This window comes from Lipotes vexillifer, unplaced genomic scaffold (genome assembly GCF_000442215.2).
Source record: "Lipotes vexillifer unplaced genomic scaffold, Lipotes_vexillifer_v1.1 scaffold218, whole genome shotgun sequence".
Lineage (NCBI taxonomy): Eukaryota > Metazoa > Chordata > Mammalia > Artiodactyla > Lipotidae > Lipotes > Lipotes vexillifer.
The window spans coordinates 138,062-164,110 of NW_006793696.1; the positions used below are offsets into that span (position 1 = coordinate 138,062).

Here is a 26,049-nt window from a genome sequence, read left to right on the forward strand (position 1 = left end):
TGTCAATGTTGATTAGCCATACGGAGACCTAATTTTGTGTAATGTCAGTTCAAGCCTGCTGCCCATCATTTTAAGTTGGTTTTTGTCTTTTTTTATTTGTAGCATTTTTATATATATACTAGGTATAAGTCATTTGTCAGATTTCCATCTCCCATCTCCCTGTTTGTGCCTTGTGTATTTGCATTCCTAATAATGTCTTTTGCTTATCAGAATTGCTTTATTTTAATGAAGTCTAATCTATAAATTCTTACTTTAATGTTCTGTTCCAGAAATATTTACCTACCCCAATATTATAATGTTCCAGTGTTTTCTTCTAGAGGCTTTATTACTTTCAGATACATGGTTCAATTTGAATTAATTTTTGTGTATGGTATAAGGTGGAGGTCAAGACTTTTTTTTTTTCCATGTGGGCATCTGTTTGCTCCAGCACCATTGTTGAAATGACCACTCCCACCCCTTGACATATACTGAAGTGTTGTGGCACATTTGATAAAAATCAAGTTATCCTCCACATATGGATCTATTTCTGGACTTACTGTTTCATTCCTTTGGCCTATTTGTCTATCCACACACTAATACCACACTGTCTTCATTATTTTATCTTTACAATAAATATTAGAATCTAGTGAACTTCCTCAATTTAGTTCTTCCTCTTCAAGATTGTCTTGGCTATACTAATCCCATTATGTTTGCATTTAAGTTTATAGAATCAGTCTTTTAACTTACAGACACGTGCACACATACACACACCCCACTTCTGGAATTTTAATTGATATACATTAAAACTATATGTCAATTTAGGGGGAATTTACACCTATAAATGTTGAATCTTCCAATTCTGTAACATAAAACATCTCTAGCTATTTAGGTCTTTTAAAATTTTTCTCAGTAGTATTTTGTATTTTTCAGTGTGGGTATCTAACATATCATTAGTTAGATTTATTCCTATGTGTTTGATATTTCTCAGGCTATTTGTGAATAGTACTTTTAAATTTCATTATCATGTTATTAATTATTCCATTGTTGTTTTAAAGATACAAGTCCCTTTATATTTTTGTGGGGTTTTGTTTTTGCTTTGTTTTTGCTTTTACTATTTTTCATGTTGCAAACATAATACATGTTTATTATAGAATTTTGAAAATCACAGAAGTATACAGACAGATCTTAAGGTGGCCCCAATAATCTCGGTCTTCTGGTGTTCAAGCCCTGAGTGAGCGTAGGACCTGTGATTTGCTTGTAATCAATAGAATGTGGCAAAAGTCAAAGATGTCACTCCCATGATTATGTTACATTGTGTAAGACTTTGTTCTGCTAGAGTCTCTCTCTGTTGCTTGCTTTGAAGAAGAAAGCCACCATGAAGTAAGTGGAGAAGCCCATGTAGCATGGAATTGCAGGCAGTCTCAAAGAGGATGGTGGCCTCCAGCAAAAAACTAAAACCCTCAGTTCTTCAGCTCCAAAAGAATGAATTTTGCCAACAAACTTAAGCATCTTGGAAGTAGATCTTTTCCCCAGTTGAACCTCTGATGAGAATGCAGTCTTGGCTGACACCCTAATTGCAGCCAGCTGAGACCTTGAAGCAGGAACCCAGTTAATCCCTGCCCAGACTTCTGACCTACAGAAACTGAGAGATAATAAATGTGAGCTGCTTTAAGCTGAAAATTTTATGATAATTTGTTACCTAGCACTAAAAAATGAACACAAAGAACATACAAATAAAGGATAAACATTGGTCCCTTATAACATAGCTTTGTTACCTATGGCTACAGCTTCTTCCACTTTCCTCTTAAAAATGCATGAATTGTGTATGAATACTTCAAAAGTCAGCGTTTGTCAAATATGAGATAATAAATAAGCATCTCCTTGAGTGACAATGTGTCTTTAGAGACATTTTCCCTAAATTATGAAATGTTATCTTAAGACACTTGCAGAGGAGTTCCATTATAATTGAGGGCATGAATGACCCCGAAACTATGATTGTGTTAATGAAGTCTTTTGAATTCATTACAAAATGTTAAGAAATGTCTAATAGGTGGTAATAGCAACTATTCTAGATAGTAAATGAGTCTGTTATGTGGGGAATGGTGATTACATAATGTTATAAAATGCAATATCTAAAACCACATGTAAAATATATTTTCAACTATGCAAAATAATAGGTCATCAGATAAATAGCAGATAGAATTACAGCTAGCTAGAAAGAGTGAAGGACTGGAAAGAATAGTATGAACGTGCTAACCATATTCATATATGAGTCTTTGAATGTTAGAATTTTTAGTGATTTTTATATTACTCTTTATGCTTATCTATCTTTTTAAAATTTTCTACATGTTTTTCTTATATTCCCAAATAGAAATTATTTGAAAAAGAAATGATCAATAGAACACGTATTCTATAAAAAGAAGAAATCATAAAAACATACTAGTTTAAGTTATTCCAGGACAATTATGTATTTTACTTTGAGTAGAGAATCTTGCCAAATATTTTCACCTTTGATACCAATCTTTACTAGAAGATACTACTAATTACATGGCACTAGTCTGGTGACAAAGATATAATAAAGGAGCAGCAATAAAACATCTTCCTCTGACTCTTTCTGTCTTCTCTGTGAAAATTCTAACCCTTCAAGTTCCTCCCAGTTAATACAGAAATTCTCCAGAAAAATATGTTCTCTTCAATAGTCAGTAGGTCCTCAGCTTGCTGTATCTGTGCTGCTATAAAATTGTCACAAGCACCCATGCCCTAGCAAAGCTTCCAAAGCTGCCAGAAGGCTCCATAGCCGTGCAGAGTCAAATCCCTCTTCATATTACTTCTCTTTGACAAGAAACTCCCCTGACTCAGTTCAGGCTTTAAAAAACCCCTAATCCTCTTGGGCATTTTTCAGTCCTAGGACAAACATAGCTTTAGAGGTCATGCAAAGACCCCTGAAACAATATTGTCTTTAATTTGTGTAGCCCTTAAAAATATATAGCATGCTTTTACAGATACTGTCTCACTTTATATTTATGAAAAACTTCAAAAGTCACATAAATGCATTGCCTAATAATATCATTCTTTCCATCTCATATATAAGCAAAAGGTCCTTTGCCACTATAGTCAGTCCAAGGACACACAGCTAGTAAGTGATAGAGCCGAACTCAAATAAGCTGCCAAGTTCCATATTGTTCATTATGCTCTTTCCATAAAAATATTGTACAATCTCGCCACAAGCATCAAATTCTATGCATTATTTAAAGAGCATTGTGATTATGCATATTTTATAAACTGGTACTGATAAATAGTTCCTAAGAGGAGACAGGAAATGTTAAAATCATTACTTTCAAAATATGATCTTTTCATTGAAAAATTCTGTATTTCACTTGTATTAGAAAAGATATTCAGTATCAGGTATTTTTAAAATGCAAAATAAATGCCTTGAAGAGGGACTGTTTTGAATATTAAGCTCCACAGCATCAACCAAATTGCTGACATAAGTGTTAAAAATAGTTAACATCAAATTATTACCAATTAAATTGAAATTCTCAAATGGCATCTCTTGTGCTAGTAATGAAAACGTCAAAATGTACATGAATCATCAGGAATAATATCTAACAAAGATGAATAAAATTAAAACATGGTTTCATTAAATTTGAATTCAGTATAATTATATACAAATAAATGGCTATCAGATGGAATAATTAAATGTTTTTAATTGAGATATTTCTACAGGAAACATTGTTTCCTTTGTTATTTAGAATAAAAACATTTTCTCTTCAGGTTCACAGGAGAAAAATATCAAAAACATACCAACTGCAGATCTTCACCATAAGACTGATAACATAATTTAGATATGTTTGTATCACTTTTCTAATTTATTTTTTAAAAAGTAAAAGAAAGATTATTCATATGATACATAATTCATTTTTAATTTTAAATATAGTAACTCAGTACGTAAAAATTTAAAAGCTAGCTGAGCCATTCAAAGGTGAAGCAATTTTTGGAGACTGTCATGAAGTAACTCTACTCTCCCTTTACTCTGTCCTTGCCTGATCAGAGGATTCTTTTGGTCTCCACTTTAAAGCTATTTGGAAATACTACTGCCTTCATAGGATCAGACAAAGTACTGATTCTTTGTAATAGTGGACCTGTGGAGGTTTTGGTCATTATGTAACTATTTGTCGTGAGGTACACTTGACCTTTTTTTTTTTTTACTGATGAATCATTTATTCGAACAAGGCAAAAACGTCTCCACATTGTTTCCTTTTATACAGAAAGTGGAACATTTCAAATATATTAGCTTTTCAACAGTTTTTATTTTGGTCTGGTCCCAGGAACTGCCTTTCATTTTAGGATTCACGTTTTAGTAACACATATGCACCCATTACAGCCAAAAGAGCATACTTGAATTTTGGGAGTTGTTCATTATAATGGTGAGCATACCAACATATGGTAAAAACCCTCTGGCTCTCCCCACCACATCCTTCTTTTCCAGCCAGTTCTGGCCTTCTTTGTACAAGCCTTTATTGTCAACTTCATTATTACCTCCTTTAGTCAGAAATTTGATGTCTCCATTATCATTTTTATGAACTTTGATTACTCTGTGAACTGTTGCAGTGTCTTGTCCTTCTACTTTAAAAACGATTTCACCAGCTCTAACCGGGTCTTCCCGGAAATTTGTCAGGAACAGAAGGTTGCCCCTGTGGAAGGCTGGCTCCATGCCGCCACTCAGCACCACCATGATGGGACTCTCGCTGCCAGTGAGGACGATCAGGCCATTCCAGATCATGAGCAATCATGACACAGTCATGGCAAAGTTTAAGACCTGGTAATAGAGCTGGCGCTTGTTCATCTTCCTTGGGTCCCCTAAGATGTTCAAGCTGGATGTGGGGAGATGCGACCCCGCGGCGCCCATGTGCACCATGCCAGGGTCTCTGGGGGCCGAGGCGGCCCGCGGGCTCCGGGTGTTACAGACAGCTCACTTGACTTCTTATAGCAAACAACACCCTTCTATTTCAGTTCACATGAGGGTGGATACCTTCTGAAGTGGGGCATGTGATTCAGTCTGGCCAAAAATGAGCATGGTTGTCCCATATCACAGTGACCGGCTAGTGGTAGGCATATGACTGGGCCTCATTAGGCCAATCAGAATGGTGAATGTCCTGTATTTGTGTGTTTGCAACCTAAATTAGAATTTGTAAAGTCTTTAATTTGAGTCTCTTCTTTTTCACCTATTCTCCAGCTGCTACTAGAAGAGATAAGCTGGGTCATTGATGTGATCTTTAGCCTGGACTTTTCTATCAAGATGATTTTCCTCCAGAGTACAGACTCTTGTTCCATAGTGGGTTTGATTTCATGTCCAGTTCAATGATTTCTAGTTCAGAAATACTCCTAAGCAGGAATCCACACACCCAAAATGTCCTAATGCATATAATTGGGTAAAATGGCAAATAATGAGAAGTGAAATATGTATGATGGCAGCCTTCTCTCTTTGACCCTCTGAATTTTTTTCCAACCAAAAAATGAATAATTGGTACAATTAAAGTTGGCATGAAACTTACTGATTTTTTTAAACCACATTTTAATCCGTAATCTTTCTTTACTGGTATCTTCCAGTTTATTGGTTTTGATGTGTTTTTATTTTCTCTTTTAGTTCAAATTAATGTGTACTATTAATGATTTTTTTTATTTAAAGTATATATGTGTTTTAAAACTGTCATTAGTTCATTCATATTTCCTTTAAAAAATAAAGACCAATTACGATTTTTTGTATATTTGGTCAGATCTCCAAAACAAATAATTTTACCTCCTATTTATAAGTTACATGGGAGAAGTCAATATGAGGTTATCTGGGAATGTTAAAAAAGACTATTTCATGCCTGGGCCACTGATAAGAGCTGCCAGCACCATAGCTATTGTGAAATCTGGGATAATCGCTACATTGCATTCCTTCTCAGAAACAGATAGCTTCCGGGAGAGATAGTGGGAGTTAATGTCCATGTCGTATGAGAAGAGAAACCAAGAGTTGACTTTAATAATCATAGCTATATTAATTGCCTGTTACAGGAGCCTAATTCAAACTACCTTAAGAAAAACAGTATATTCGTTCATGTAACTCTGATCAAAAACAATAATTAACACATATCATTCAGTATATGCTAGGCATAGTTCTAAGTGCTTTATATGCTTTAGCTCATTTTATCTTTACAAATATCCCTTGTCCCTTTTCATACTTCACCTGCACAAGGAGAATCTCCTTTTTCTTTTATTGTGATGCTTTATTGTATTACTCTGACTGTTGCAGAGTTTTTACATGTAGCCTGGATAGTTCCTGTTTAACATAGATTTCTCCTTCTCAGTGGAGTTATGAATACAACCACATATGCAGCAGTGATGTGTGAAGTGGCATGGTATATGTGGCCCATCTTCATAGAACAGAACTTTGCCCAACAATTTGGGGAGATTTTTGTAAATACACAAACTCATGAATATTTATGGAGATAGATCGATTGACAGGTAAAGGCCGATTTTCTAAAAAGAGTAAAACTGTGATTCTTATGCGTATATAAGGAATATGTGCCACATATTTTGTGCAACTCATTAATTAAAGGGGGAATCAGTAAGATGTTACTGATCAAAGAAGAATTCAAAATACCATCTAATGATGGATTAAAAAGTGCTTAAATTAATTTACAAATAGATGTAAAAGTTGTCAATATTCAAGAGACAATAAGCAGATTCCACGAGTACAACTTGGATCTCTATGGAAAAATATTGTCTTCATTGCTATCACTTACCTAAAACTTACAGAGTTGTGAAATAGTTCAAAAACAATGAAATGCACAGCGTCCCCATAGAATCTGATAACACTGAAGGGTTTGCTGGACAAAGTTTTCATTGGTCCATTGCAAACCTTTCATAATTTTTTTTGAAAAAAATCTACAATAAGTAGATATATAATAAAGAAATGGATATACTTTAAAGTAAAATGTCAAATGCCAATATCATATTAATTTTAACTATAAAATAGGTGACATCTAAAGCATTTCTGACTTTTAGCCATGATTGTCTCATTTTTCACAGTTCCTTTAAAATAGGGGTTCTTAGACCAGGGTACATGGGCAGCATTTATATTTTCAATAGGAAGAAAACAGTTGCTTTCATCAAAATCTAAAACAGCACTTGATACACAGTGGTTTGAAGCCAATCCTTTAGGGAGCACTTTGGAAGACAATTCTGTAACATGAACTCATTCATTCAAGCACTTCCTAAAATATAGACTACACAGTAGTTACACTTCCTTGGTATAAAGTGTATTCATATGCTTAAAAACAGAATCTTGGGGGAGGGACCTCCAAAATGGCAGAGGAGTAAGACATGGAGATCACCTTCCTTCCCACAAATAGACCAAAAATACATCTACATGTGGAACAACTCCTACAGAACACCTACTGAATGCTGGCAGAAGACCTCAGACTTCCCAAAAGGCAAGAAACTCCCCACGTACCTGGGTAGGGCAAAAGAAAAAAGAAAAAACAGAGACAAAAGAATAAGGATGGGACCCAAACCTCAGGGAGGGAGCTGTGAAGGAAGAAAAGTTTCCACACACTAGGAAACCCCTTCACTGGTGAAGACAGGGGTTGGAGGCGGGGAAGCTCCAGAGCCATGGAGGAGAGCGCAGCAACAAGGGTGCAGAGGGAAAAGTGGAGGGATTCTTGCACAGAGGATAGGTGCCGACCAGCACTCACCAGACTGCGAGGCTTGTCTGATCACCTGCTGGGGGTGGCTGAGGGCTAAGAGCTGAGGCCAAGGCTTCAGAGTTCAGATCCCAGGGAGAGGACTGTGGTTGGCTGCGTGAACACAGCCTGAAGGGGGCTAGTGTGCCACAGCTAGCTGGGAGGGAGTCCAGGAAAAAGTCTGGACCTGCAGGATAGGCAAGAGACCTTTGTTTTGGGGTGTGCAAGGCAAGGGGATTCTTTCCCAGTGTGCCCGCAAAAGGCAGAGCACCGCCTAAGCAAGCTCCAGAGACGAGTGCAAGCCGCGGCTATCAGCTCGGATCCCAGAGACGGGCTTGAACCTCTAACGTTGTGGCCACTGCCACCAAGAATCCTAGAGAAAGGAGAACACACAAAACCCAAAGTTAGTAGAAGAAAAGGAATCATAAAGATCAGAGCAAAACTAAATGAAATAGAAACAAAGAAAACAATAGCAAAGATCAATAAAACTAAAACTGGTTCTTTGAGAAGATAAACCGAATTGGTAAACCACAAGCCAGACTCATCAAGAAAAAAAGGGAGAAGACTCAAATCAATAGAATTAGAAATGAAAAAGGAGAGGTAACAACTGACACTGTAGAAATGCAAAGGATCATGAGAGATTACTACGAGCAACTCTATGCCAACAAAATGGACAACCTGGAAGAAATGGACACATTCTTAGCAAATCACAAACTTCCAAGACTGAACCAGGAGGAAATAGAAAATATAAAAAGACCAATCACAAGCACTGAAATTGAGACTGTGATGAAAAATCTTCCAACAAACAAAAGCCCAGGACCAGATGGCTTCACAGGTGAATTCTACCAAACATTTAGAGAAGAGCTAACACCTATCCTTCTCAAACTCTTCCAAAATACAGCAGAGGGAGGAACACTCCCAAACTCATCCTATGAGGCCACCATCACCCTGATACCAAAATCAGACAAAGATGTCACAAAGAAAGAAAACTACAGGCCAATATCACTGATGAACATAGATGCAAAAATACTCAGCAAAACACTAGCAAACAGAATCCAACAACACATTAGAAGGATCATACCCATGATCAAGTGGAGTTTATCCCAGGAATGCAAGAATTCTTTAATATACCAAATCAATCAATGTGATAAAACATACTAACAAATTGAAGGAGAAAAGGAGGAAAATCATATGATCATCTCAATAAATGCAGAAAAAGCTTTTGACAAATTTCAACACCCATTTATGATAAAAACCCTCCAGAAAGTAGGCATAGAGCGAACTTACCTCAACATAATAAAGGCCATATATGACAAACACACGGCCAACATCATTCTCAACGGTGAAAAACTGAAACCGTTTCCGCTAAGATCAGGAAAAAGACAACGTTGCCCACTCTCACCACTATTAGTCAACATAGTTTTGAAAGTTTTAGCCACACCAGTCAGAAAATAAAAAGAAATAAAAGGAATCCAAATCAGAAAAGAAAAAGTAAAACTGTCACTCTTTGCAGATGACACAATACTATACATAGAGAATCCTAAAGATGCTACCAGAAAACTACTAGAGCTAATCAATGAATTTGGTAAAGTAGCAGGATACAAAATTAATGCACAGGAATCTCTTGAATTCCTATATGCTAATGATGAAAAATCAGGAAGAGAACTTAAGGAGACACTCCCATTTACCATTGCAATAAAAAGATTAAAGTGCCTAGGAATAAACCTACCTAGGGAGACAAAAGACCTGTATGCAGAAACTATAAGACACTGTTGAAAGAAATTAAAGATGATACAAACAGATGGAGAGATACACCATGTTCTTGGATTGGAAGAATCAGCACTGTGAAAATGACTATAGTACCCAAAGCAATCTACAGATTCAATGCAATCCCATCAAACTACCAATGGCATTTTTCACATAACTAGAACAAAGAATTTCACAATTTGTATGGAAACACAAAAGACCCCAAATAGCCAAAGCAATCTTGAGAAAGAAAAATGGAGCTGGAGGAATCAGGCTCCCAGACTTTAGACTATACTACAAAGCTACAGTAATCAAGACACTATGGGCTCGGGCCCTGAACCAAGATGGTGGAGTAGAAGGATGTGCTCTCACTCCCTCTTGCGAGAACACCAGAATCACAGCTAGCTGCTGGACAATCATCAACAGGAGGACACTGGAACTCACCAAAAAAGATACCCAACATCCAAAGACAAAGGAGAAGCCACAGTCAGATGGTAGGAGGGGTGCAATCACAATAAAATCAAATCTCATAACTGCTAGGTGGGTGACTCACAGACTGGAGAACACTTATACCACAGAAGTCCACCCACTGGAGTGAGGGTTCTGAGACCCACGTCAGGCTTCCCAATCTGGGGGTCCAACAACGGGAGGAGGAATTCCTAGAGAATCACACTTTGAAGGCTCGTGGGATTAGATTGCAGGACTTCAACAGGACTGGGGGAAACAGTGACTCCTCTCTTGGATGGCACACACAAAGTAGTGTGTGCGTCAGGACTCGGGAAGGAGCAGTGACCCCAGGGGATACTGAACCAGACCTACCTACTAGTGTTAGAGGGTCTCCTACAGAGGCGGGGCATGGCTGTGGCTCACCATGGAGACAACGACACTGGCAGCAGAAGTTCTGGGAAGTACGCCTTGCTTTGAGCCCTCCCAGAGTCTGCCATTAGCCCCACCAAAGAGCCAGGTAGGCTCCAGTGTTGGGCAAAACAATGAACAGGGAGGGCACCCAGCCCCACCCATGAGCAGTCAAGTGGATTAAAGTTTTAGTGAGATCTGCCCACCAGAGCAACAGTCAGCTCTACCACCACCACTCCCTCCCATCAGGAAACTTGCCCAAGCCTCTTAGATAGCCACAACCACCAGAGGGAAGACAGTAGAAGCAAGAAGAACTACAATGCTGCAGCCTGTGGAACAAAAACCACATTCACAGAAAGATAGACAAGATGAAAAGCCAGAGGGTTATGTACCACATGAAGGAAAAAAATAAATTCCCAGAAAAACAACTAAATGAAGTGGAGATAGGCAACCTTCCAGAAAAAAGAATTCAGAATAATGATAGTGAAGATGATCCAAGACCTCAGAAAAAGAATGGAGGCAAAGATCGAGAAGATGCAAGAAATGTTTAACAAAGCCCTAGAAGAATTAAAGAACAAACAAACAGAGATGAAGAATACAATAACTGAAATGGAAACTACAATAGAAGGAATCAATAGCAAAATAACTGAAGCAGAAGAACGGATAAGTGACCTGGAAGACAAAATGGTGGAATTCACTGCTGCGGAACAGAATAAAGAAAAAAAAATGAAAATGAATGAAGACAGCCTAAGAGACCTCTGGGACAACATTAAACGCAACAACGTTCACATTATAGGGGTCGTAGAAGGAGAAGAGAGAGAGAAAGGGCCAGAGAAAATATTTGCAGAGATTAGAGTCAAAAAATTCCCTAACATGGGAAAGGAAATAGCCACCCAAGTCAAGGAAGTGCAGTGAGTCCCAAACAGGATAAACACAAAGAGAAACACGCTGAGACACATAGTAATCAAATTGGCAAAAATTAAAGAAAAAGAAAAATTACTGAAAGCAGCAAGGGAAAAATGACAAATAACATACAAGGAAACTCCCATAAGGTTAACAGCTGATTTCTCAGCAGAAACTCTACAAGCCAGAGGGGAGTGGTATGATATACTTAAAGTGATGAAGGGGAAGAACCTACAACCAACATTACTTTACCTGGCAAGGATCTCATTCAGATTCGATGGAGAAATCAAAAGCTTTACAGACAAGAAAAAGCTAAGAGAATTCAGTACCACCAAACCAGCTCTACAACAAATGCTAAAGGAATGTCTCTAAGTGGGAAACACAAGAGAAGAAAAGGACCTACAAAAACAAACCCCAAACAATTAAGAAAATGGTCATAGAACATACATATCGATAACTACCTTAAACGTGAATGGATTAAATGCTCCAACCAAAAGACACAGGCTTGCTGAATGGATACAAAAAGAAGACCCATCTATATGCTGTCTACAAGAGACCCACTTCAGACCTAGGGGCACATTCAGACTGAAAGTGAGGGGATAGAAAAAGATATTCCATGCAAATGGAAATCAAAAGAAAGCTGGAGGGCTTCCCTGGTGGCACAGTGGTTGAGAGTCCACCTGTCGATGCTGGGGGCATGGGTTCGTGCCCCGGTCCGGGAAGATCCCACATGCCACTGAGCGGCTGAGCCCGTGAGCCATGGCTGCTGAGCCTGCACGTCCAGAGCCTGTGCTCCACAATGGGAGAGGCCACAAAAGTGAGAGGCCCACGTACCACAAAAAAATAAAAAATAAAAATAAGAAAGAAAGCTGGAGTAGCAATACTCATCTCAGGTAAAATAGACGTTAAAATAAAGAATGTTACAAGAGACAAGGAAGGACACTACATAATGATCAAGGGATCAATCCAAGAAGAAGATTGTAAATATATATGCACCCAACATAGGAGCACCTCAATATATAAGGCAACTGCTAACAGCTATAAAAGAGGAAATCAACAGGAACACAATAATAGTAGGGGACTTTAACACCTCACTTACACCAATGGACAGATCATCCAAAATGAAAATAAATAACATAATAGAAGCTTTAAATGACACAATAGACCAGATAGATTTAATTGATATTTATAGGACATTCCATCCAAAATCAGCAGATTACACTTTCTTCTCAAGTGCACACAGAACATTCTCCAGGATAGATCACATCTTGGGTCACAAATCAAGGCTCAGTAAATTTAAGAAAAAGGAAATCATATCAAGCATCTTTTCTGACCACAACACTATTCGATAAGAAATCAATTACAAGGAAAAAAACGTAAAAAGCACAAACACATGGAGGCTACACAGTATGTTACTAAATAACCAAGAGATCACTGTAGAAATCAAAGAGGAAATCAAAAAATTCCTAGAGATAAATGACAATGAAAACATGAAAATCCAAAACCTATGGGATGCAGCAAAAGCAGTTCTAAGAGGGAAGTTTACAACTATACAAGCTGATCTCAGGAAACAAGAAAAATCTCAAATAAACAATCTAACCTTACACCTGAAAGAACTAGAGAAAGAAGAACAAACAAAACCCAAAGTTAGCAAAGGAAAAGAAATCATAAAGATTAGAGTAGAAATAAATGAAACAGAAACAATAGCAAAGATCAATAAAACCAAAAGCTGGTTCTTTCAGAAGATAAAGAAAACTGATAAACCATTAGGCAGACTCAACAAGAAAAAGAGGGAGAGGACTCAAATCAGTCAAATCAGAAATGAAAGAGGAAAAGTTACAACAGACATCGCAGAAATACAAAGCAACCTAAGAGACCACTACAAGCGACTCTATGCCAAAAAAATGGACAACCTGGAAGAAATGGACAAATTCTTAGAAAGGTATAATCTTCCAAGACTGATCCAGGAAGAAATAGAAAATATGAACAGACCAGTCACAAGTAATGAAATTGAAACTGTGATTAAAGGTCTTCCAACAAACAAGAGTTCAGGACCAGATGGCTTCACAGGTGAATTCTACCAAACATTTAGAGAAGAGCTAACACCCATCCTTCTAAAACTCTTCCAAAATATTGTGGAGGAAAGAACAGTCCCAAACTCATTCTATGAGTCCATCATCACCCTGATACCAAAACCAGACAAACATACTACAAAAAAGGAAAATTACAGACCAATATCACTGATGAATGTAGATACAAAATCCTCAAAAAATACTAGCAAACAGAATCCAACAACACATTAAAAGGATCATACACCATGATCAAGTGGGATTTATCCCAGGGATGCAAGGATTCTTCAATATACGCAAATCAATCAATGTGATACACCATATCAACAAATTGAAGAATAAAAACCATATGATCATCTCAATACATGCAGGAAAAGCTTTTGACAAAATTCAACACCGATTTATGATAAAAACTCACCAGAAAGTGGGCATGGAGGGAACCTACCTCAACATAATAAAGGCCATATCTGACAAACCCACAGCAAACATCATTCTCAATGGTGAAAAACTGAAAGCATTTCCTCTAAGATCAGGAACAAGAAAAGGATGTCCACTCTCACCACTATTATTCAATGTAGTTTTGGAAGTCCTAGCCATTGCAATCAGAGAAGAAAAAGAAAGAAAAGAATACAAATTGGAAAATATGAAGTAAAACTGTCACTGTTTGCAGATGACATGATACTATACATAGAGAATCCTAAACATGCCACCAGAAAGCTACTAGAGCTAATCAATGAATTTGGTAAGGTTGCAGGATAGAAAATTAATGCACAGAAATCTCTTGCATTCCTATACACTGTTGATGAAAAATCTGAAAGAGAAATTAAGGAAACACTCCCATTTACCATTGCAACAAAAAGAATAAAATACCTAGGAATAAGCCTACCTAGGGAGACAAAAGACCTGTATGCAGAAGACTATAAGACACTGATGAAAGACATTAAAGATGATACCAACAGATGGAGAGATATACCATGCTCTTGGATTAAAAGAATCAATATTGTGAAAATGACTCTACGACCCAAAAATATCTACAGATTCAAAGCAATCCCTATAAAATTACCAATGACATGTTTTATGGAACTAGAACAAAAAATCTTAAACTTTGTATGGAGACACAAAAGACCCCTAATTGCCAAAACAGTCTTGTGGGAAAAAAACAGAGCTGGAGGAATCAGATTCCCTGACTTCAGACTATACTACAAAGCTACAGTAATCAAGAGAATATGGTGCTGGCAGAAAAACAGATCAATCAATGGAACAAGATAGAAAGCCCAGAGATAAACCCACACACCTATGGTCAACTAATCTATGACCAAGGAAGCAAGGATATACAATGGTGAAAAGACCATCTCTTCCATAAGTGGTGCTGGGAAAACTGGAGAGATACATGTAAAAGAATGAAATTAGAACATTCCTTAACACCATAAACAAAAATAAACTCAAAATGGATTAGAGAACTAAATGTAAGACCGGACACTATAGAACTCTTAGAGAAAAACATAGGAAGAACACTCTTTGACATAAATCACAGCAAGATATTTTTTGACCCACCTCCTTGAGTAATGGAAATAAGAACAAATATAAACAAATGGGACCTAATGAAACTTAAAAGCTTTTGCACAGCAAAGGAAACCATAAACAAGGCGAAGAGACAACCCTCAGAATTGGAGAAAGTATTTGCAAACGAATCATCGGACAAAGGATTGATCTCCAAAATATATAAACATCTCATGCAGCTCAAGATTAAAAAAACAAACAACCCAATCCAAAAATGGGCCGAAGACCTAAATAGACATTTCTCCGAAGAAGTCATATAGATGGCCAAGAAGCACACGAAAAGCTGCTCAACATCACTAATCATTAGAGAAATGCAAATCAAAACTACAATGAGGTATCACCTCACACCAGTCAGAATGGCCATCATCAAAAAATCTACAAACAATAAATGCTGGAGAGGGTGTAGAGAAAAGGGACCCCTCTTGCACTGTTGGTGGAAATGTAAATTGATACAGCCACTATGGAGAACAGTATGGAGGTTCCTTTTAAAAACTAAAAATAAAACTACCATACCACCCAGCAATCCCACTACTGGGCATATACCTTGAGCAAACCATAATTGAAAAAGTCATGTACCACAATGTTCATTGCAGCTCTATTTACAATAACCAGGACATGGAAGCAACCTAAGTGTCCATCAACAGATGAATGGATAAAGAAAATGTGGCACATATATACAATGGCATATTACTCAGCCATAAAAAGAAATGAAATTGAGTTATTTGTAGTGAGGTGGATGGACCTGGAGTCTGGCATACAGAACGAAGTATGTCAGAAAGAGAAAAATTCTGTATGCTAACAAATATATGTGTTATCTAAAAAAAAATGGTTCTGATGAACCTAGGGGCAGGACAGGAATAAAGACACAGGCATACAGAATGAACTTGAGGCCATGGGGAGGGGGACGGGTAAGCTGGGATGAAGTGAGAGAGTGGCATGGACTTATATATACTACCAAATGTAAAATCGGTAGTGGGAAGCAGCTGCATAGCACAGGGAGATCAGCTCGGTGCTTTGTGACCACCTTCAGGGGTGGGATAAGGAGGGTTGGAGGGAGGGAGATGCAAGAGGGAGGGGATATGGGGATATATGTATATGTATAGCTGATTCACTTTGTTATACAGCAGAAACTAACACACCATTGTAAAGCAATTATACTCTAATAAAGATGTTTAAAAAAATGTATTGTTTTCAAAAAGAAAGAAAAGGAAAATTTCTTTTAATATTTCCTCATATTATTTAATTTTGACATTCATGTTCATTTTGGTTATCTTTCTGTTATTTTTAGTTGCTTCACCTTTGTCCCCCCATAGCACTCGCTTGCTTGAGTGTGGTGTTCAAAAGTCTGTTGTGAGGTGGCAGAACATTAACAATATTCATCTGTCTCAGGTTAAAAAATATGAGAGGAAAGGAGCCAAGAATCTGAGAGAGGATGATGTGCCAAGCCCAGTTTAGTTACCCCAGGAATGTTAGTTTTAAAATTTTTTCCATAATTCTTATGTACTAAGAATTATTATCCTCATTTTATAGACAGTGATATTGAGGCTCAGAGGGGTTACACATTTGCCTGTATCTGTACTTGTTCTCAGGTTCATCTAACTCGAATGAGCTGTATACTTTTACTAGTACACTTTGATGCCTCTTTATTTCAAACTTTCCATCCTCTAATATGTAAAGATGAAGTTGTAAAAACAAATCTTTTAAATATAAAAATAGATAGGGGCCACATGTCAAAGACTGATTACATTAATTAATTAGGACACCATAAATAAATAAATAAATAAGAGAGCTGGTTACAGGAGTATTTAAAAAGCACAGTTTTGTGTGGTCAGTAAGGAAAGAAATACCAATCTAAGATTGTTAAATTAGATACAAAACTGGTTATTTTCCTACTAGAGAATAAAATGATAACTTTTGAAGTTATCTTTCCTACCAGTCCTCCACCCCAAAAATCATACCTCGTAAATTTTTTTTCTTTTCCTCTGCAGATTAAGCTCTAACTGTATAGGCATATAAAACACCTGGGGTTTTGTTAGTAAAACAGAACTACAACCTACAAGGTAGTTAGGTGAGAGTAAAACAGGTTTATTAACAAGTAATCTAGCATGATATTAAAAAATCAAAGAGAGCATTTATCTTAATTTCTCATTTTGAAATATTATTTTACAGAATATAGTGATTTGAGAGTGTGGGCTCTGAAGCAGACTGCTTTGGTTCAAATGCTGTGTCCTTCCACTAGCTCTGTGTCGTTAAGCAACTTACTTAAATTCTCTTTGCCTTTATTTCCTTATCTTTAAAATTAGGAAAATAACAATGGAGTTTACATTATAGAGTATTATGGGAATTAAGGAAGGCTTGCGCATGGCAAATACCTTAACCAGTCATGGTTGATAATTTAAGGTTGAGTTCATTTTGGTCTTTTTCATTGTAGCCATGAGGTGAAGTTGCAACAATCATAACTTTGGGGGTGGGTAGTTATTTTGTTTTATTTATCATCTTCACTTGTTTCTAGACATTCTTTCATTACCTTGTTTTTATTTCTGTATGTCAACACCACCTTGCACTTAACGCTATTAAATTTTATGAACCGTGTTTCCAGTTGGTTAAATTTGTATGTAGTTATGTTCATGTCAGATAGTCTATCAGCAAGTGTGATTAATGTGATATCTACAAATGCGATAAGCATATTCATGATTCCAGGACCAGGTCATCAATCAAGGATTATTTAAGATTGGTTTCGGAACCAATGCACTAACATAAGGTAAAGTTCCTTGAATTTCATATTAAAATGTGCCATACATTGTGTTTATAACTAAGACATTTCTGTAGTTTCTTTATTGACCTTAAAACTATTAAATTACTTCATCTGAAGTGTGTACTTAAAAAATCTGGATGACTCAGCCTCAAACCCGTACTTTTTTTTTTCACTTTACTTGCCTTTTCCAACTTGCTGTCTTTTAAGGAGTAGAAACTAAACAGCAGACTTCACATTTGGATATAAAAGGATATGTCATCAGTACCAATGATAGTTAATTACATACAAATAGTTTTACAAATGTGATGGCTAGTACTCCCTTAAAATTCCAAGATATTACTCCACACTGAATAATTTAAATTAGAAATGCAAACCAAATGCTAAAGGTAGCATTTCGCAATGTTCTTGATTAGAATATCTGCATGTAGTATTTGTTTATGCAGCAAACTGAAGTGCCCTCCCTGGTTGTTTTGCTATTTGAAGAATCTTCATAGAATCTCAAGTACTTGTTGTCACTGAGGCAAAAACTAATTTGCTTCCCATTATGATATCTGCCTTTCCAGTCGTGTATTTAATTGTGGTGAGGTCTTGGGAGTAGTTTCTGACTTTTATACAAGGAAAAATGAGAGTAGTTACTTTTGACAGCTTACAGATAAAAAAAGATGGAAAATAAGTTGAAGGCGGAATTAAACTCAAACTATAAAAGCCTTAATTAGTGGAAGCATAATTACAGGGAGCTATTGTAGAATAAAATCTAAACTGTATTAAAATATTTTTGCAACTGACTTGAAGATGGAAAAAGCATGCTTTTACACTATAAGCAATTTCTCTAAATTACTGCCCATCATTGAATTTCATAGATTAAAACTGAGTGCTAAAATAAAAGCTTTTTGCTACCATTCTTTTTGTTTAGTTCAGTTTGGAATGATTTCCTAAGGCATTTTTAGAGCAGTAATATTCTTTCTTCCTGTTGTGTGTGGTGAAAGCTGTCCAATCATTTTCAAGGCCAGGGATAACAATGATTATTAAAAAGTATAGATACTACAAAACTCCCTCCTTAAGAAGTCATTCAATCAATAACTGAGCAATTATTATATACATTCACAGAACAGAATAGGCACTCAGCACCACTCTTGGTATAATCAAGGATGCTTAGAAGAGCTAAAAATGATGCTTAGATTTTTTTTTTTAATCTCTCTTTCTTTGTTCCCAGTCTGCAAATAGTCATGAATAGGCAGGGGTATGACCATAAAAGAATGAGTAGTGAATGAAAGAAAGCTAAATTGTGAGTTATTATTAGTGTACAATTTTAAACACAAATATCCATATATTTAATTATTCTTAATATAATAATTAATTAAGCTTGCTTCTTAAGAAATTTTATCATGTTAGCTTTCAGAGTTCCTTGTCTGCAGTTGAACCTCCTAGATTTTTAAATTTCTTAAGACTGTGAAAAAATATGTATTTATATCTATTTACACACACACACATGCATACATGTGTATGTATATATATTATATATTATTTTGCCAGGTAGTAACTTAAAAAAAACCTACAACTCTCTGTTCTCTCCATTATTTTACAAAATAAATGTATTTTTAAAATTTAGGAAGGACATCATTGCAAATGAAGGGAGAGTCCTTGTGTTACTGAACTCAAGTCCAGATGCTTGCCGCTCAAAAATCAATACCCGAGAGGCAGTTGTTGGTAGAAAGGAAAGTTGCTTTTAATCAGAATGCCAGAAATCTGGGGAGATGGTGAACTCAGTGTCTGCAAAAAACTAAATCCAAAGAAGGTTCTGCTCGGCCATGAAAGTTTTTCAAAGGCAAAAGGGAAATATTCTCAGTTAATCATTGAGAAAGGGAGTCAGAGTCATTGCCATCCACTACTGTGCGGAGGCTTGTCGACTCCTTGTGATCTTTCTTTAGATGCTATCTCATTCACACAGTTTGTTCCCAAGATTACTGAATGGGGAGCTATGGAAGAGATCTGGTCATCTGTTAATTACTTATTCTTCATTTCTACCTCCTTGATCTACAGAAAGAATCAACAAGTTAGGCAAAGTATTGTGTGATCAAAAGATTTGATAGGTGTGCTAGGACTAGAGATGAGTAGATCATGGGGACACCTGATTTAAAGTAAGTTACAATATAGCTTTGCTAAATTGACAAAAAAGGGGGTTTCCTGCTGCTGAGGGCAGTTTCCTGCAAAGAGCTGCTTACACTTGCAAGGGGGAAAAAGTGAGTTGGCAATCTGAATAAGTCATGCACTGACTATATTATGCTTTTTGACATTTTTTTTTTTTTTTGGTCATTTGTCATGGATTGGTCAAAATTCCATTACTGACTAAGGTTTGGGAATGACTGGACCAGAGGTTAAAATATTATGTATGGGCCTTTCACAATGTAGCCTCAACTTACCTTTTACTCTTATCTTCTGAAAATTTTACCCATGAATTCTAAGCTTCAGCTGTGCTGAACCACATTGTTACACCCCAAAATAGTACTTGCTTTGGAATATGCACAAACTTGAGATGTGATCCTGCAGTGAGCTACCTCACTTCTCAGAGCCTCAGTGTTCTCAAATAAGAGGCAGGACATGATCATAAGATCATACTTTGTTCTCAGCCTCCACCAGTTAGCAGTGTGATTTTGGGAAAATCACTTAGCCTCAGTACACTTCATTTGATCATCTATACCATGAGAACAATAGCGTTACCACTGAACTATGTAGATTAAATGCATTTACACAGGAAGCTTCAAATGTGTAAGCACACTTAGCAATTTTCTGTTGCTGTGTAACAAACCCCAAATTTAATAGTTTAAAACAACAACAATTTAACACTTTTCAAGATGCTGAGGTTGGCTGGGCAGTTTTTCTATACTGCATGTGTCATCTGATCTGGGTTCGCTCATGCAGTTGCGCTCAGCTGGTGGATGAGCTGAGCTGGAAGGTCCCAGAAGCCCTCTCTCATGTCTCGGGTGTTGGTACTGACAGTCAGATGGCTTGCCTGACTCTTCTCCATATGGCCTCTCTTCCATATTGCCTATCCCTCATGTGATGTCTTATCCTCCATTGCTTTTTCACATGATCTGTCTCTCTCTAGTAAGATATCTGGGACTTCTAAACAGCATGGCAGCTGGGTTCCAAGAAAGTAAAAGCAGAAAGATCCAAACATTATAAGGACTAAGCCTGACCTGGCACAGCTTTACTTCTGCTGCATTTGATCAGTCAATGCGAGTCACTGAGGAAAAGGGAAATAGACTTGGTCTCTTGATGAGAGGAATGTCATGCTCATACAAGGATGGGAGAGAATGTGGGCAGCCATATATGCAGACAAAATAGCATGCAATAAAGTTTAGTTATGATTATTTTATTAAGTGGAGTTAATGCTCTCAAATTGTTATGAGGATAAAATGAAAAATGAAAAATTTTAAAGATACAAGGCACCATCTCTGTTGTCATTAACATCATTACTAACAATTGTCACTTGTACAAGATTCTCACCCCGAGTGTATTTTTGGAAGTTCTGGCAGCTGAGATTCGGCTGTAGCTGAATTATTCCAGCACATGATTTCCAGGCCTTGGGCACTGCAGCAACAAGAGACCACTTCTACTCCTTTCCTGCCTGGCCCCTCAGAACGTTCCAAGCCTCAGGTTGTCTTGAATCTCTTTCTGCCAGTTGGTACAGAGAGAGGTGTAGGTGGGGTACTTGTTTCTAGAAAAGTGGTTTTATGAAATAATGTCTCCCATAGAAACAAAAATGTTGATTATGTTCTCTAGAACTTGAAATATGTTTTCTGGCAATTATGGGCTGATTTCATAAGTTAAACTTTCTAGGTTTTGGGTTTTTTTTTTTGGCCTTGGAAAAATGAAGTTTTAAAACTAAGCTGTTTCTGAAATGGTACCTACAAGAGTCAAAGAGGTGGGCTTTCACACCTAATTTTTTTTTTTTTTTTTGCGATATGTGGGCCTCCCACTGTCGTGGCCCCTCCCGTTGCCGGACGTGCAAGCTCAGCGCCCACGGCTCACAGGCCCAGCCGCTCCGCGGCATGTGGGATCCTCCCGGACCGGGGCACGAACCCGCACCCCCCGCATCGGCAGGCGGACTCCCAACCACTGCGCCACCAGGGAGGCCCTCACACCTAATTTTATGGAGAACTAATTTGAAAAAATAGTTAAGTGTCATTTGCAGTTTACAATTCACTGTTATACAAAAAGACTAAACCACTAAACCATTTACAAGGTCTCCATTTCCTGCCAGTCCCTTATCTTTTTACACTCTTACCTTCCATACCAAATCTCTTTTACACTGTTAATGTTCACTCAATTTAAAATGAACAAAATTCAAATTATAACACAATTTAGGTAATAACTGAACTGCTGAGGTTTTCATATGCCAGTATTTAACTTCATAAAGTAATAGGTTTAAGAAACACCCTGCAGAGACGTGAGAAAATACATTCTTCTGGGATTTTTGCAATTAGTACAGACATGTCTAGAATTATACAAATTTCACACCTCTCCACATCCCGGGAGTAGATTTTCATCACCATGAACACCAATTCTCTTTGGTGACTAATACTAAATTCTCATATGAATCCTAAAATAATAAATTGTTATTAGTCTTCCAAAGGTTTAGAAAGTTGAAAGTTGCTATAGCAACTTTGATCATTTAACCATATTTTAAAATATAAAAGAACAGTTTATACTCAACTTTACCCTGTGTTTTTTATTTGGACTATCAAGGCTCATTTCAAGTAAAACTTGAATTTTAGACCATAGCCATGTTTCAACAAATATTATAAGGGACAATAATTTTGTACCCTTAACTACCTCCACAGCCAGTGTAGGTTATAGTAAAACAAATGATTAAGAAAGTCTCCAATTTTATCATGGCACCTTAATTATATTATATAGATATGGATAATGTTAAATTCAATTTAAAAATTGTTTAAGTATTTTCATAAACACTGTTATTATTACAGATGTTGATAGAGTTATGTCAAGTAACACATACATAATTTTAAAGGAACTAATTTTTTTGATCCTTAAAACATACTACTGCTTTGGGACCAGCCAGGGTACCCCTAGCCCATATTGTAATGTTCCTGTCCTGTCATGCAGATGTAACACACATTGCATGCTCTTAAGGACAAACACACAGTGTACATCGTATTGTCACTTGCAGAGCCTAGACTAATACTATTGCCTCTTCAAAGGAAATTATTCAATACCATCTCAGCATGAATCTAGAAGGTTCTTTGGAGACATAGTCATATTGAGGATGCCTTGAATGTTATCAGACATATAAACATATTTGCATTTTTGGACTTGATCAAACTATAGTAACAGCAACAGGTTACAATTGTCACTCAGGTTTCTTTAGTCTGACCTTGCCTTTGTAAAGGAATTAGAATGTTCCATCAGTTCAGAAACCAGTATAGGTTCTAAGGGTGAGGACTTCACTGCTTCAGGTGCACCACCTCCTCAGACCCTTTACTTCACACACAGCTTCGTTCTACTATAGGACATTCTCATGGCATTCTTATTGTTTCTCTAACATCCACCTTCCTTCCTTCTTCTGTCCTAATTCTTGTGCACTGATCATAAGTCAGTCAGTCAGCTTCTCCCTCTCTCTCTCTTTTATCCTGCCTTCATTTTTTTAAAGACAAAACATGATTTCAATTATGCTGCTATGAATAAATGTACTATGAGTTATATCCCTGTATTCAGATATAACGAAATCATAGGAATTTTACCCACATAATTTATTTTTACATTTTAATTTTTAATTGTAAAAAGAATAAAATATTGAGAAGATTAGAAAAGTGATCTATAAGCTCATCATCCTAGGCAACTAGTGTATTTTTGAGTGACCCTATTAATCTTTTGTGAGTGTACGGACAGACCTCACTTTGCATGGTAGTGTGGGACCATAAACCTGGCCATTCAAGCTAAATCATACATAGCAATCTAATGATCAATGTGAAAATTTACAAATGTTCCACGATCTATAACATTTTTATCAAAAATTCTAAAATCTCCTACTATTAATTATAAATGCATGCAGAAATTAATGAAACATATATGTGTTCAGTAAACTGTAATTTAAAGCATTAGAAATATTGAGAATTAAAGTGTTTATTTCTTTGTAAAACTTCCCAAAACACATAAATGGTCTTGGTGGTATTATTCAAAAGAGCCAAAAATTGGAAACAACCTAAATGTCCAGCAACTGGTGAATGGATAGGCAAATGTGGTATATGCACACAATGGAACATTATTTAGGAATGAAAAAAGAATGAATTACAGATACATGCTGTAATATATGGATAAACCTCAAAACCATTATGCTAAGTGAAGAAGGCAAACACAAGAGATCACATATTGTGTGGTTTTATTTATACAAAATGTCCAGCAAAGAAAAATCTATAGAGACAGAAAGAAGATTATTGGTTGCCTAGGGTGGAGGTTGAGGGGAACAGGATTAACAGTAAATGAACATGAAGGACTTTATTGGGATGAGGGGGAATGTTCTTAAAATTCTAAATGGTGATAGTTCCACAAATTGGGAAATTTACTAAAAAAAATCATTGAATTGTACACTTGGAATGAGCAAATTATATGATATGTAAAATATGCCTCAAAGTGGTATATATAAAAGTGATATTAAGCACAGTTTGAATAGCGATTGCTTTCTTCTTATCCATATAATTCATATATGGAGTAATCATCTTGTGTGTGTGTGTGTGTGTGTGTGTGTGTGTGTGTGTGTGTGTGTGTGGTATGCGGGCCTCTCACTGCTGTGGCCTCTCCCGTTGCAGAGCACAGGCTCCGGACGCACAGGCTCAGCGGCCATGGCTCACGGGCCCAGCCGCTCCACGGCATGTGGGATCTTCCCGGACCGGGGCACGAACCCGTGTCCCCTGCATCGGCAGGCAGACTCTCAACCACTGCACCACCAGGGAAATCCCCAGCTAGTTTCTTTTTAAAACTGTGTTAGGAATTTCTGTGTTAGAAAGTTCTCTCAATGTGATTGATGGCTACTTGCTGAGTGTTGATGATAGTTGAATATCATTGCAAAATAATGAAGAGGGAAAAATGTTAAGAATCCAATATGACGGCGATCTTGGAATCTAAGGCTCATTTATATTTGCCCTTAAAATACGAGACCCTTTGCAAATTGTAGTTTCTTAGATTAAAATAATGACAAATTTCAGTTTGCTGCCTGGCCATCCCCTAAGAATGCACTGACAGACGAGACCCACTGACTGTGGTTCAGGTAGCTAGATACATAACAGACAGCTGTGAGGGATAGCCATCAAAAATGCTGAGTAGGGGCTTCCCTGGTGGCGCAGTGGTTGGGAGTCCGCCTGCCGATGCAGGGGACACGGGTTCCTGCCCCGGTCCGGGAAGATCCCACATGCCGTGGAGCGGCTGGGCCCGTGAGCCATGGCCGCTGAGCCTGCCCGTCCGGAGCCTGTGCTCCGCAACGGGAGAGACCACGGCAGTGAGAGGCCTGTGTACCACAAAAAAAAAAAAAAAAAAAAAAAAAACAAGTGCTGAGTAATTGTATAAATTAGATAAATATGCAGTAATAATTAAGCTGACTCAATCACAAAAGGAAACCAGTTAATAGATTTAATAGAGAGAAACTAGGGCAGGTCTTATTTTTCTTCGCTAAATGATTTTTAACTGTTTATGAAGGGCTTTTGAGGGTTCTCCCCAGGTGAACAGAATCAGACTGGTGATTTTCAAGCAAATATCCTCATTTATACATATTTGTTAACAGCTGGGGTCTGGAGCCGTATTGTCTGCATTCCAGTGTCAGCTCTGGCACTCTAGTATGTGACCTTGGTGAATTATTAACCCATCTATGCCTTAGTTTCTCTGTGTACCAAAAATGAAAAGATTAATAATAGTAGCTGCCTCATAGGGTTATGAGGATTGAATGATAGTACATAGAAAATACTTAGAATAGTGCCATGGAGTTGGGTGTGCTCAATAAATGTTAGAATTATTATTACCATTATCATTATTATTAATAATTTTTATTTTATTGGATGAAAAAGCATCAAGAGTAAGCCATCCATCCTTCTACGGTGAAATTGCTTCTGCTATGTCTTTCTCTTTTGATGTATATCTTCTTGTCCTGGTTATCTTAAAGTTAAATTTTCTGCAACATAAATGTATTCCCAGCCTTTCATTCACATCACATGCTCATGGAATTTCAATGGCAAGGGGGATTTTAGAGAACCTATCTTCCAAGCCCCTCGTTGTCACAGAGGGTCAGGAGGACCCCAGCACAGGCCCCTCTCCTTTTATAATGACTGCTCCACACCCCTTAATGCTTGACAGGAACATCTCCATTTTTTCCAACTTCTCAAAGTAGAAACATTCCTGAAAGAAAGTGGAGAGTCTCTGTGGTGATTGTCAGCTCTCTGGACTC

The 26,049-nt window shown here is 37.2% G+C and overlaps 1 protein-coding gene and 1 pseudogene across 2 annotated transcripts in view; one reads left to right on the forward strand and one right to left on the reverse strand.

Moving 5' to 3' along the window:
• Positions 1-26,049, forward strand: part of XIRP2 (xin actin binding repeat containing 2) — a 297,042-nt gene that overhangs the window by 42,790 nt on the left and 228,203 nt on the right. The window lies entirely within an intron of this gene.
• LOC103085929 (signal peptidase complex catalytic subunit SEC11C pseudogene) lies at positions 4,323-4,897 on the reverse strand (annotated as a pseudogene).